Here is a 14,845-nt window from a genome sequence, read left to right on the forward strand (position 1 = left end):
ACCCATCCCCAGGACAGGAGTGTGTTCCCTGTGTGCTCTTAATAAAGTTGTGCTTAGTACAGAGAGCTGCATCTGAAAATACTGTATGTATCCATTTTTGTTCATAGTGGCCGTCCCTCACCAGTGTCAGTGGTGAGGATTGAGACTCCTTGATTACTGGCCTAGAGTAGGGACCGTCACAATGGGCAGTACTAGAAAGGGCAAGGATCTATTAACAAAATAACACTAATATTGTTAATCTGGGATGTCCTACAGTGGAGAAATTAATCACTGTTTGTCACTTATTATTCACATTTTCATATTTATTCTTCTTTCCAAGTCGGACTTTCCCGGTAAACAAATGTTAAATAAATAAGTAAATAAAAAATATTTATGATCGCACCTATGTGCTGTTAAGGGGTATAGTCTGAAATGTCATGGTGAAGAGACAGACATATTCATTGCCAATGTCCATTTACATCACGGTGTACTTGAGATCTTTCCAGTTGTTTGCTAGTAGTTCTACAAATAAGCCATATTTCCATATGTACTTAATATTTCAAAGACCACTTTACAAACTTCTACGTGGCATCAAATGAAACCTTAGAAGTTGTTGAAGAACTATCTTAGATATTTGCACTTTAGGTTGCATATCTTGAGAGATACTCAGTGTTGTTTATATTGCTAATTGTACAATTAAGAATTTTTTTCCCATTTCTGTGAATATTTAAATAAACATGTACTTGGAGATTAATTTCTTGCTGTCTTTATGAAAGCTTATGTCCAGGTAACCAAAGTATTCTAATAATATATGTCTGTGTTATACATTTTCCAAGATATGACAATTTGTGAAAGTTTAGCAGAAATTATAATTCTGTGTTTGTGTGAATTAATATATTGTAGTATTTATGGAAAGACTATGAATGGACCATTATCCCCACAAAGAACACTTCCTACTGATAACATTGCTATTTGTAGAGTCTTAATTCCTTTTATTGTCCACAAAATATTCATATTTGTTTATCTTGTGCTTTTGAAGTTGATTTTTCAGAAAATGTTATGGAATGCAAGGATGTGTGTAGGCTGCTAGTGGTGTGACATTCTGCACCATGTATCTCTAATATTGAGTTAAGAAATTACCTGGCAAAATTTCAAGCTCACCTGAACCCTGAAAACACCACTGCCTACATGGAACTGTTCACAGAAACCCTATGTAAACATGTTAGCAGCATAGAGGCAGTTCTACTCCTGAGAAATAAATACAAAGCTAATTAAAAAAAAAAAAAAAACACAAACCTCTCTGATGGAATCACAACATCGGTAGGCTATGTAACAGAAGGAAGAAAATCAGAGGAAAAATTAGGAGGTGCAGTATTCAGCATGATAAAACTGCTGTCATCAAATTAAACCAAACATCTCTGGCATATAGTCTTCCAAAGCCAAATATGAGATAAATTTGGTGTCCCAGATCAAAGAGAGCCACAAGGCATTCTTTAGCTATGTCCACAGCCTCATAGGCAATACACAACTGTGTGCGGATATCATTGTTAATGAAACCACCAATACTGAGCTAGAAGATGTAGCAAACCTACTGGCAGACAAATTGAGCTCTAAATTTACCTCTCTCTCTCCTTACTCGGGAAATACCATCAAATATAACTCCCCCTGCTATCACTAGGGAATAGGTCCTTAATGCTGTCTCTAAAGCCAAGAACACTACATCGATGGGCCCAGACAGAATCCCAGTCTGCCTTCTAAATAGCATGAAAGATGACCTGTCAGGCCCTCTGGAATCTCTATTTAACCATATCCTCCAAACAGGCTTTGTCTCTCCTGAATGGAGAACAGCAACCATCATCCTTCTCTACAAAGACATCTTCTTTACAAAGGTGGGCCATTTAGAGACCCTGGAAACAACAGACCCATAAGTCTCATTAGTCTCGTATTCCAAACCATAGGAAGAATTGGCAGTGAAATGATCAGTAATGACATTGGAAACCTCCAGACACTGGACCCAACCCACTTTGGTTTCATCAGTGGCAGGTAATGCCTACTGAACCTGTTGGACATTTTTGAGAAGGTCACCAAAGTAATTGACCAGGGAAAAACAGTTCACACTGTTCTTCGACCTGGCCAAGACATTTGAGATAGTACCGCATTTGGGCATTATTGACTAACTCAAGTGGTTAAGTATACCTTTGTCACCTGGTAGATAGCTAGCTGGTTCACAGGCATTATTACCCAAGAAGTTAGAATTGGGAAGTCCACCTCTGCATAGAGGCCAGTCGCAGTGGAGTCCCTCAGGGATTGGTCCTGGAGCCGCTACATTTTGGCATCTACTACTCTGAAGTCAGGGCCTGTGTTAAGAGCTTCTGGATGACCAAGTTAGGAGCAGTCATATAATCTCCCACCAACACGAATGTTCTCCAAGAAAAGCTGATGCACAGAAATAACTGTTGTCAGAGCCGTGGACTAAAACTAAATGCCAAGAAAGGCATAATTGTATCCTTCAGGAAATCATCTACCCCTGGTATCTGTCATATTGGCAGCACATCCCTAAGAGTTGACCCAGTAGTGAGGGAGTTGGGAACATACTTAGACAATAATCTAGCCTTTAACCATCACTTATCTACAAGAGTGAGAAAATAATTCTATGTTGTGCAACTTTTAAACAAAGGTATGGCATCTAGGTACAAGGAAGTCATTGTTCACTGAATCCAGCATTCATCAGACCTATCATTAGGTACAGTGCCCCCTGTGATATGTATCCAAGCAGGCACATCCAACTGAAACGTCTGCAGAGGATCCTCACTAAGAGAATACAGGGAGTAAGTAACATGTCCTATGCAGGCTGCATTAAAGCCCTATCCCTGTATTCTGTCTCCTAAAGGTTGTTGAGGGAAGATCTATACCTGTCATACAAGGCCTTGTCAGACCCCCACCTTGATGGATTTCCTACATATCTGCAAAACAAGCAACACCAGAATTGCCCATTCTAAAGACTTAATTCTTGCCTGTGATATAAATAGGACCCGCTGGAGAGACAGGTATGTATCCTGGTGACTACCCCTTGTCTGGAACAGGCTCTCCATCCATGTGAAGTAGCGTTCCTCCCTAACCCAGTTCAAATGTAACTTGGACAATTGGATAGAGAGAGGAAATTCAACCCTGGTTTGGCACCCATGTCTCTACTGGACACAGGCAGCCTGTAAATGGTTCATTTCCCAAGTCCCTGTTTACACTTATCAAGGGTCGCAGAACTTATCAGAGATTTGAGATGCATGGCTAGCCTTAAAAAGACACCAGTGGTCATTAGTGTGCACTTTTGTGTGTCACTACTGTGCAGTGCATCCCTAGCTCAGGCATGCAGAGCATGAATCCAGAACATAGACTCTGGCTGGATCATATATGGTTCCACAACAGTGAAAATCTAAAGTCAGACCCCACCACACACACACACACACACACACACACACACACACACACACACACACACACACACACACACACACAAAATATAAATTAGTGTGGACCAGACTATGTATCTACTGTGTGAAGTTGCGATTGAGAGTGGTTTAAGACCTAATTTCACAGAACTCTGGCTACAAGAGGAAACTGGACTGGTGCATAAAGTTTTCTTAGGCCATCTACTATCTTTAAATGATACACACATCCAGAATTATTGCACATGGTAGTTTCTGCCTACTGTGACAGTTTAGTACAACTTTTTTTTTTTTTTTTGCTTTTAGCATCTTTCATAGTTGTCCTTCTTATCTTACTTCCCCTCAACAGTTTTTTTTTTCTGTTTTTCTTTCGTTTGATTTTATCTAGATCGTGTTGGCTTATGCTCTTTGTAATCCATGGGCTTGTACAGCAAGTGCTATTGTGGTAAACTGCTGAAAACAGGCACTTGAAGAGTCTGGCAAGTACTCCATGTATGGTAGTGGTGAAGTAAGCCAGAAATAGGAGTGGACTTTGTAATTATAATATATAATAAGGCAACTGTCACAGTAGCTGTTGCTAGGACTTGATCCCACATTATCTACAGTTTTGTGTACTGATACCATGTAGACTGAATATGAACTCCAAGGTGAAGCTTGAGTATTATGCAAAGATGGTTAAAGCGCCCTCTTCCCACTCTGCGGCTCCTCCTAGCCCTTCACTGGTGTCCTCTAACAGGAAATGTCCCCTTGCATACTGGATTCAACTTGGCCTGACTAGTACTTAGCACCATAACAACAGTTAACTCTAACTCAACTAGGTAATACCTAGTGCTTTTGTTAGAAGTCCCCCTTGTAGTGATTCAGAGGTGGATCCCTTGAGCTACTATTTGAACTCTGGTTGCCTCTGGTGCCTTGAAGCTGGCTCAAAGCCTGTGGATTATTGGTAATTTTTACATCTGTGTTGGTGAGTAATTTGTGGCTCTGACTTAAGAATTTCTCTACATTATGAAGAGATGTAATATTTTCAGTTGATTACCTTGGAACTTGGCAATCAGAAAGTACTTTTGACTTGATAATTTGCAATTGAATGCGACTTGGTGGTGAAATATTTTTTTTGATCTGAACACTTCCTGTCTGCTATGATCTGAAGTTACCAACTTTTTGGTTCCCCTTGAGCTTTAGTTGATGGGAGTGCAATAATTGAATATAATTTCACCTAGTTTGTTCTGTCCAGCATGCCATCAACATTTTTTATTTCTTTAAGAAAAGTGTATGCAGTTCAGACAACCTAGGCTTCAAGCGTAACTGGAAGCTAGTCTGCCCTGGTAGGGCAAGTGAGTTTTAGCTTGTTATTTTGAGTTCCATTTCTTGAGGTGAGAAGGACAAAGCTTGGAACATTAATGAAAGCATACTGGTTTCTTGAGTGATGGACCTGCCATTAATGCTTGAGGTGTTGTGGCTGGATGGATGGTGTGGTGTGGTGGGAGCACTTCTGCTAAACACTAAACAGAGAAGTCTAGCTTCTGATCATCTCCACAACAGAAAATTAAGCTGTTTTGCACTTTTGTTGATCTCTGGCTTGTTCTAAGTAAATTAATTTGACTTTTGGTAAGTAAATACTTTGTTTAGATTAATCTGTCTTGTTAAAAGTACGTAACAGGCCTCTGGGTCAGAAATAGTTTAAGGGAAAGGGAAACTAATGTTTAGGGATTTAGTAAGAACTGAATTGTACTGATCTGCTTACTGATTGGATTATTGTTGGTTCCTTAAAGCTATACATCACTGTCCTTGGAAGTAAGTGTGGTCATTAAGTTTTGAAATGTGTGATAGGAGCACTTTTAAACAATAAACAAAGCTCATTTATCCAGAGCTACTCATCATTTGGCAACGACGCCAGAGATTTTGAGAGATTTTGCAAACATCTGAAGCCAGCCTTGTGAAGACAAATTAAATTTAGTAGTATTTTGTGCTTGCTTTAATTGTTTTCATTGTACTCTGGAAGATTTGTGTGCTGTTTATTGTTTTCTGTACTTCTTTAAAGTTTAAAAAGTTGCATTTTCTAAGGGCTGCTGTTTTGCTTATAAATACATTGTATCCAGTGATTTTTAGCTAGTGGTTCCTTAACACTTGCGCTCCAAATTAGTCATTTTAAATTGAGAGTCTTCTGTACTCTTGTGACAGGAGAGGGCTGATTTTTACCTATCTGAGCTGGGAATTGCTGGTAGTGTTCTTACCTAATTGGTCTTAGGGCATAGTTATTGTAAAACTTGATTTTTTTTCTGATTGTATATAATGCCTTGATTTTTGTGCGAAGCTGCTCTTCGCACAGAGGCAGTTAGCAGTGCCTTGAATGTAGCAATCACCAGAAGTTGAAATTTCCTTATAAAAACTACCTCAGAACTTTACCTCAGTCTGTTGCTACTCATTGGGCAGCTAGTTTGTGCTCTGAGCAGCGTAAACACATTTAGTTGGGACCGTTTAGGTGTACATATTACAGTACACAAGGCTATCCTTGCTCAAAGAGTATCTGGTTTGGACGCTGGGCAGCTTCGCTGGATAGGTTAACTGTAGATTACACCAAAATAAGGAATCATTGCTCATCCAGTTGCAAGCACCCTCCAATCCTATCCTTTGCAGAGTACACAGTAGGCCCTGCAACCATGGATAGACACTTTCCTGCTAACTCTGCATCTACCTTGGTGGACATGGGCATCATGAGGGAATGTAGCAGTTGCCTTATGTAGACTGACATCCTCTTTATTTTTGGACAAATAGAGTATTTCAGAGAGGTAATTATGCATTGAACACTGGAGGCCAGGCTCTCGCATAGAGATGCAAAAAGCAACATACAGGTTGTTAGTGACATGTACACACACCAGTCACCACAACCACAAAGGACCAGACACATACACAAACATAAGTGGAGGTGCTCGTGTGTAACTTACCCAAACCTCAAAGGCATGTCAGGTGTACTCTTCAGAAACTCCACATGCATACAAACAAGACAATTCCCATCACAACACATAAAGTCACATCTCATTGCGTCTCAGCTACCAAGCACGTAAGGCGAAACACTTCACAACCTAGTGTTTTGGTCGTAAAAGACTGTGTTGTGACACACTGATGTCCCTCTTACTAGGCTGGTCCCTCTTACTAGGCTGGATAAGGAGAAGGTTTCAGTTAGTTGCCTTTCAGGAGCCGTGATCTGCCAGATCACTCAAGCACTCAGGTCACTCACACCCAAGGACCAATATGACTTTTTGAAATGGTCCATTTGGGTGTGAATCCCCTGAGATGTGCCACCTTGGACTGTGTGAAGAAAGATTTGATTTATCTCTCAGAATATGTGCCACAACCAGGTATGAGCCTAGCATTGAGCAGCACTCTACTGTTTCCAAGGATGATGCCACAATAACAGAAAATGATTGACTTTTTAACAATTGGTTTGGCTACTGGAGTCATTCTAAAGGGGCCAATACTTTTGTCAGCCTGAGAGGCCATGGTTGACAAGCCATACTACTTTGCCAGGGATGGTCTTCACCTGTCACTGCTAGGCTTTCAGAAATTGGCTAAAACATTATCCACCACTACAGTGCCTTTTTAGGAGTGCCAAACAGATCAACTTTCCAACTTAGCAAAAGCTACTCAGGGCAAGCTAAAGATGTTACTGCTCAATGCTAGGTGTCTAAACAAGAAGCTGCACACCCTAGAAGCACTCCTCAGTCTGGAGAATGCCGATAACTTTGCAGTTATTGAAACATGGTTCAGAGCCACGGAAAACACTCTGGGTGTGCATGGCTATAGCATCTTTCATACGTTCTGACCATCCACTGAACATGAAAGAGCAAATGTATTTGTCTACATAAAGGATAAATACAGCTCAAGGCTAGCCAAACAGTATGACATGCCTGAGCTACTCCATGTCCAACTAACCATGGCAAGAATCCATTACCATATTCTTACTAGCTACAGGTCCCCCACCATTAACCAGGAAACCCATACATCATATCTGAAATTACTAGAATCACTCACCGTCCAGCCCAATACCATTCTCATGGGTTATTTTAACTACCCCTTCATTATCTGGGTGGCATACATAACCACAAACACGCAGGCTCAAAGACTTCTTGACTTTGTAAACTCTGATGCTGTAGATCAGCCATTCTGTACCCCCACTAGGGGTACAGATGTCCTAGACTTTGGTGTGAGTGGGTGAGTGCTGCACCTCCCATGTGTGATGTCTTCACTGCTAAGATCAGATCACAAAGCAGTCTCCCTTGAAATAAAGGTAAAACTAGACCCCCACCTAACTCCAAACATTCGAAGGACTTTTCCAAGGCATACTACCTCCTATTAAGTGACGGCATAGCTAGTTTCCAAGCTCCCCCAAACCTAAAAGCACAGAAGGCTATGCAGGTTTGTACACAAAAACCCTGTATGACAATATAAACTACATAGAAACGGCAGTACTGGACCAAAATAAGCCCAGGTCAAATTGAAAAAACAAGCCACCATGCTGGACCCCTGGTATTAATAGGTTGTACAACAAAAGAAAGAAAAATCCTGTGTGAGAAGTAAGATGGAATGTGCACAAAAGAACAAAAAGTCCCTCACTAGTCTAAACAAGCAAGTTGGGGAACTAGTCAAGACTCTGAAAGCAAACTTTGAGGCAGAAATACCTTCCAAAGCTAAGGGTAACCGTAAGTCATTTTTCAGTTGTCAGCAATCTTAAGGGCAACACCCAACAATGTGCAGAATTAGTTGTGGATGGCATGACTTGTACTCGGCCAGAAGGCATGGCAGATCTGCTGGTTGATAAATTCAGCTCAGATTTCACCTCCCCTTCACCCCCAGTTCTCCCCAAAGAAATACCCTCCACCACTCCCCTGCCAATTATCACTAAAGAACAGGTTGCCACTGTGCTGTCTTCAGGCTAAAAACACTGCTTCAGTGGGGCCTGACAGTATACCAGGTTGCCTCTCAAACAGCTTGAATCAGGACCTATCAGGCCTCTTGGGATCTCTATTTAACCATAGCCTCCAGACTGGCTTTGTTCCAGTAGAGTGGAAGAGACCTGGATGATTACAGACCAATATGTTTCACTAGTCGACCTGATAAATAAAACTCTCAGAACTGGGAATAAATCCCTGCATCATCGGATGGATAGCCATTTAGCTCCTGGGCAGGACATGTCGTTAAGGTGGGTGAGTACAGATGCAGTATTTATTTTATTTATTTTACATTTGTTAACTGGGAGAGTCCAGCTGGATATAGGTCCATGTTCAGTGGAGGCCCGGGGAGAAAAGCTCCATAGCAATTTTAACATATAAGACGGCAAGTATAACAAAAAGGTACATTTGACAACATATATAAGACACATTTCTTACACCTTAGAGAATATGGATATATAGTAGTCTTCCTGTCAATGATGAAACTTTACATCTAAACATATGGACAGTAAAAGCCAGTAGTTACAGTATTACTCTAGTTGATAATAGCATAACATAATGAATTACTAGCCTGGGGTGACACATTAGCATAGTCTATTATTCAGGAAGTGTATTTTGAGTAGTTTCTTGAATTGGGTTGAGGAGTTGTTACTTATTATATGGGCAGGAAGGGAGTTCCAGATTTTGGAGATGTGGTGGCTGTAGATGGATTTACCTGCCTCATTGTTAAAATCGGTTACCTTAAGGAGGTGTTGGGTGCTTAATCTTAAGGATCTGGTAGTGGTGTAGGGTTGAAGTAGTTGTTGCAGGGCTGGGGTGTTGTCTGAGTGATGTGATACTTTGTGTGGGATTGATAGTTGATTGACTTGAAGTATTAGTGGGAGTTCTAACCACTTGTTTTTTGAGGCTTTCGCAATGGTGGGTTCTAGAAGGTGAACCTGTGGCAAATCTAGCTGTCTTATTGTAATAGCTGTCAAGGGCCTAGGATTTTATTCTCCTGTGTTCCTTGTACCAAAGGGGGGGAACACGTGGAGACCAATTTGGTTTCTCCTCTCTCAACACGCTTGGACACATTCAAGTTCAAGATGTTGGCGTTACAACAACCTTTCTACTTTTGCTCTGCTGGATGATGGGGACTAATTTAGATCTAAAGGAAGCTTACCTTCCTGCTGTTCCAAAAAGTATAAGGCAGAAAGTATCTATCTGTTCGAGCTCTGGATTCTCATTATCAGTTCTCTCTGCTGCCCTTGCCCTTTGAAGCACTACATATTCCTTCTATTCAAGTCTCACTGGCCTTCGGGCTTCCTTGATTCACAACTATCCTTACTTGGGCGACTACCTTACTTGACTCTGAAGAAGACTGGCTCTCAAGAAAGGAATATGTTTGTATAGATCAGTTTTTTGGAGATTAGTAAGCACAGAGGAAGCATAGAGTAAGGTGGATAAGAGGGGTGTCCTGGCTGTAGTAATTTTGGAGTGTTTGGAGAGAAATTGTTGCAATAGAGTACACCCATTTTTTTATGGTCTGGGAAATGTGAATGTCAAACTTAAGGTGAATGTCAATTTCCAGGCCTAGCAGTTTGGTGTGATTGGTAGGGGTGATGGTGGTGGTGTGTGAGGAGATTGTAAAGTTATATGAGGGGGGTAAATATCTCTGAGGGCTGAAGAGGAGTAGTTTTGTTTTAGCTAGTTTTAGAATGAGGTTCTGGTTGGTGATCTATGTTTTGGCTAGGAAAAGCATTCTTGTGTTTGGGAGAGGAGGAGGTCTAGGGTGTTGGCTGCGCAGATTATGGTGGTATCGTCTGCGTATTGGACTATTTAGGCTTTGGGAATGGTGGATGGAAGTTGATTAGTAAATAGGGGAAAGAGCAGCGGACCCAGGATGGAGCCTTGGGGTACCCCTAGGAAGACAGGCAATAAGGGAGAGAGTTGGTTTTGCCATTTTCCAGCTTGCTGCCTACCATCTAGATAGCTCTTAAACCAAGACCATTTATTAATGGCGTGCCACATTGCTCAGTGCCAGGACCATTCTTGTATAGAATATATTCCCCTAAAGTCAAGGCTAATGTGGAAGGCCTCTGGATGACAGTTTGCTGGTGACTGCAAGCACCAATCAACTCTTCCAGCGATGTGTATATCCTTCTTCAGGAGGGTCTAAATCAGAGAGTTGATTGGTGCTAGAGCCATGGCCTAAAACTAAATGCAAAAAACTTATTATCATGCCCTTTGGGAACCCAAAGACCCCTGCAGATTACACCATTAATAGTACATCCCTAAGGGTAGACTCAGAGGTGAGAGATCTAGAATTTCTCACCACTGTGGACACATGTCAGTCACTGTGGCACAGCTTATAAGTAAAGGTATGATATCCATATCCAGGGAAGTTGTAGTCCCACTGTACTCGGTCCTCTCCTTATTAGACCAATAATAGAGTACAATGCACCATTTGGCATGTGCTTGATGAGGCACTTAAACAGCTGGAGCGATCCCAGATGTTCCTCACAAAGAAAATACAGTGTGTTAACAACATGTTCTATGCAGATGGACTAAAAGCTCTATTCCTTTACTCCGATTCCTACTGACTAGTGACCTATGCCTAACTAACAAGGCACTCTGAAATCCAGCCGTGATGCTACACATCTGCAAGACAGACAGCAGGAGGGTCACCCGATCTAGGGATCTAAACCTGGTCAGTGACTTTAACAAAAACTGTTCTGGAGAGACAGATATGTGTCACAGAGATTACCCCTTCTTTGGAGCAAGCTTCCTGCTCATATTAAACAGATCCCTTTTCAAACGCAGTTTGGATCAATGGATGTGGAATGGCAAATTCATATCCACGGTAGCGCCTATGTCCTTTATGGACAAATGTAGCTCATAAAATACTCAAGCCATGTGCACAGACCTATGACATCTTTTTGCCTCTAGGGGGCCACATATTGGGTAAAATTGGATCTGAAGTAGGAACTTCATTTGTCAGCAACCTGTGGGATACGGATCCGATCTTGGATCCGAGCCGGCAACTTCTATCATAGCATAGATCCGAGCTCCTAGCTCCTCCCCCTTACCCATAATCCCCTGCCTACTCTAACTGACCCCAGATCTAGTTTGCCACTCTTCAAGCAACAGCTAGGTTCCAGAGCTCTTAGCATTTTTGAAAGAAAAAAAAGGTTTTTCTTCTTCTTTCTGAGTGAGTGATTGTGTGTGCGTGGTAGGTTTACCCTTTACACTAGTTTTATTATTATTTTAGCTTTTAGCTTAATATATTTCTCCCTCCCCCGCTGGTCGTAGAGTGTGTGTGTGATTTGAGTGTTAGGGGCCTAGTGAGTGTGCTTTTCTGTAGAAATGTCGGAGGCCCCTAAAGCCATTTTTTCGAAATGCACAGAGTGTGGTCACAAGCTTTCACCGGCTGATGGCCACACTCTGTGCGTTAGGTGCCTTGGGGTTGAACACCTCTCTTCGAGTTGCGCGATTTGCGTGGTGTTCAATCCCAGGGCACTCAAGGATCGAAGGTCGAAGCTAGTTCTGGCGGGCCTTCTACCCCCAGACTCTGCTTCGGCCTCCGGTACTTCAGTGCCCGCTACCCCCCCCCCGGTAGCGGCCACTCCTGCCTCCCTTCCTCCGACCGGGACTCAACCTCCCACTTTGGCTCTGGAGGATAGGGAGGCCAGGAAAGAGAAGCAGCGGGAGAAGCACCTTAAGCGGCGGGCCAATGACTCCTCATCGGCCCCGCCCGCCAAGAGGGCTTCCCCGTCCAAGTCTTCTCGATCTCCTCCTCCTCAGATCCGATCCCCTTGTTTCTCCCCGGGACCCGAGGAGGAGGTGATCCGGTCCCTGTCAAGGTCATCGAGGCGACACTCCAGGTCTGCCTCGGTGGCCTCTTCGAGGTCCACTTTCAGCATGTCTGATGCGGACATGGACCGGATGATGAGGAGATTCATCCAGGCCCAGATGCAGATGGGAGTCCTCTTGCCTCCCCCCCCCCCCTCCGGGGGGGAGCTCGACCCCTTTTTTCGCTCCTATAGCTCCTTCTCCGACCCGCATTCCGGGTTCGGAGTGCTCGGAGCCGAGCCACATTGGATCCGGGGGTAGGTTGGAGCCGACCTTGCTGGGCACGTCGGCTCCAACTGCTCCCTCGAGTTTGTCGGATCCGACCTCTCGGAGCCGTGGGCCGAGCTTTGGATCTGAGGGATTCGGTGTGCTTTCGGCTCCGTCCCGGTCGGAGCACACTGGTCCTTCAGAGCCGATGTTCTCGGCGCCGGGTCCGATCCCCGCTTCGGGTCCAAGGGGGAGTCTGATCTCAGATCCGTCAGAGAGCGGCTCCCCCTCTGCTTTCGCTGCAGTGGAGAGGGCACTGTCGAGTGCTTCCAGGCCTCCGGTCCTGGCTTCGGCTCCCTCCCGCACTCCTTCTCATCTGGTCCTGGCTCCCCTCATCCGGCCCTAGGGGCAGCCTGCCTCAGCACCTTTAGGAGTTCCAGTGGAACAGGATACAGCCCGTGAGGACTCCTCGGACAGCCCCCCCCCCGAGGAGATTCCTCACAAGGCAAAGTGCAAAAGGAGGCACATAGACTCCCCTGAGAGTCTCACCGAAGATATGGACTTGGATGAAGGGGAAGGCTCTCCTAGGTCACCCCCCGAGGATGTCTCCTTTGGAGACATCATGGAAATGCTCAAAATCAGGGTGGGTGGTCTGCCCCCAAGGCTTCCTCTGATGAGTCCGTATTCCTTGAGGCGTTTGAGGCAGGACCATCTACCTCTTGGGTGTCCCCTCCACCCGACCCCCTGGTGGATCTCATATCCTCTAGGGCTTGGAAGGAACCGGACACCGTAGAGCCGATCCCCAAGCGTCCAGACAAAATTCTGAGCCCCCCTGCAGAGAGATCACACTGGAGCAGAGGTCCCCCTGTGGATGCCATGTTGGTGGCTGCAGCCACCAAGAAAGAGTTGGCTCAGGAGAGCCCCACGGTTCATCCTCCGAGCAAGGAGTCTCGCGCGATGGACCGTCTTGGGAAGCGGGCCTTCAGTTCAGCGACCTTCTCTGAGGGCCTTGAACTACATGGCACACGTTATTCGGATGCAGCGGGATCTAATTAAGGAATATGCTGCTTCCCCCCCAGGGTCCATGTCGGAGGGAGACAAGGATCTGTACTCCTCCCGAATGGCCACCCTCCGCTCTATCTCTAACACCTCTATGCGGCTGTTGTCTCATGCTATGGAGGGAGCCGCTAGAGAAGGCGGAGTCGGGCTTGTCATGAGGAGACAGGCCTGGCTCCGTCACTGTGACTTCTCGGAACCCTTTAAGGCGTCATTCGCGAATGCCCCTTTTGATGGTTCTGCACTGTTCGGCAAAACCGTTCGCGACACTCTTGTCCAGAGCGAGAAAGACGGGAAGACCTTGTCTGCCGTCGGAGTCCGCTTCTCTGCGCCCCAGAGGTCCTTTTCTAAGAACCAAAAGGGTCAGAAGAAGATTTGGTTCCGAAAATCGTATCGATCCCAGTCTGCTCAGGACAACCAGTCCTCTTGTGGCAGAGGAGGACAGGGAGGACGCCGCCCCAGGGGCAGATGGGGCCCCAGGAATTTTGGGTCCAGAGAACCGTTCTCTGAGAGGCCCACGCAGAACCCCTGAGGGGTTACCCAACTGCTCCACTCTGGAGGCAGTCGGGGGGGGGGGGGCGTTTTTCGAGGCACCTAGCAAAATGGGAGTCCATAACAACGGATCGCTGGGTGCTTCGTATTATATCCAGTGGTTACCAAATCCCCTTTATAGTAACCCCCAGAATCAGAAGCCTTCCCGACATTCCACCCAGTCAGAGGGAGGCGGCTGCTGCAGAAATTCAGCAGCTTCTGCAAAAAAAGAGCCATCCAGCCCGTCCCCCCCAGATCAAGTCGGATCAGGGTTTTACTCCAGGTTCTTTCTGGTACCAAAGAAGATGGGGGACTTGAGGTCCATCCTCGACCTCTCTCTCCTAAACCTGGCGGTACCCAAAGAAAACTTCCGAATGGTCACGTTGCAATCCGTCCTCCCCTTATTGCGGGAGAACGACTGCTCCATAGACCTCAAGGATGCGTTCACATTCTAGTGGACAGGCGCTCCAGGAGGTTTCTCCGCTTTCGGCTGGGAGCCAGTCACTTTCAATTCCGGGTCCTCCCCTTCGGTCTCACCTCAGCCCCCAGGGTGTTCACCAAGGACCTAGCGATAATAGCGGCCCACCTGAGACTCCAGGGAATTCAGGTCTTTCCATACCTGGACGACTGGCTCCTCACAGCCCCAACAAGGCATCTACTTTGTTCATGCAGGGATTATTTCCTCAGTCTGGCTCCACTATTAGGATTAACCATCAGCATGACCAAATCCTCTCTCATCCCTACACAGGTGTTGGATTTTATAGGGGCGAGACTGGATTCCAGACAGATGCTTGCGTTCTTGACTCCAGATCGGCTTCGGAACCTGAGGTTGCACGTGCAGGCCATCTT

General features: G+C 44.9%; 1 protein-coding gene across 1 annotated transcript in view; it reads left to right on the top strand.

Annotated features, from left to right (window-relative positions):
* Positions 1–14,845, top strand: part of NEK7 (NIMA related kinase 7) — a 1,336,142-nt gene that overhangs the window by 111,296 nt on the left and 1,210,001 nt on the right. The gene's annotated exons all lie outside the window — the stretch shown is intronic.

The sequence above is a fragment of the Protopterus annectens genome, chromosome 8.part0 (assembly GCF_019279795.1).
Source record: "Protopterus annectens isolate FY-2018-M chromosome 8.part0, PAN1.0, whole genome shotgun sequence".
Classification (NCBI taxonomy): Eukaryota; Metazoa; Chordata; order Ceratodontiformes; family Protopteridae; genus Protopterus; species Protopterus annectens.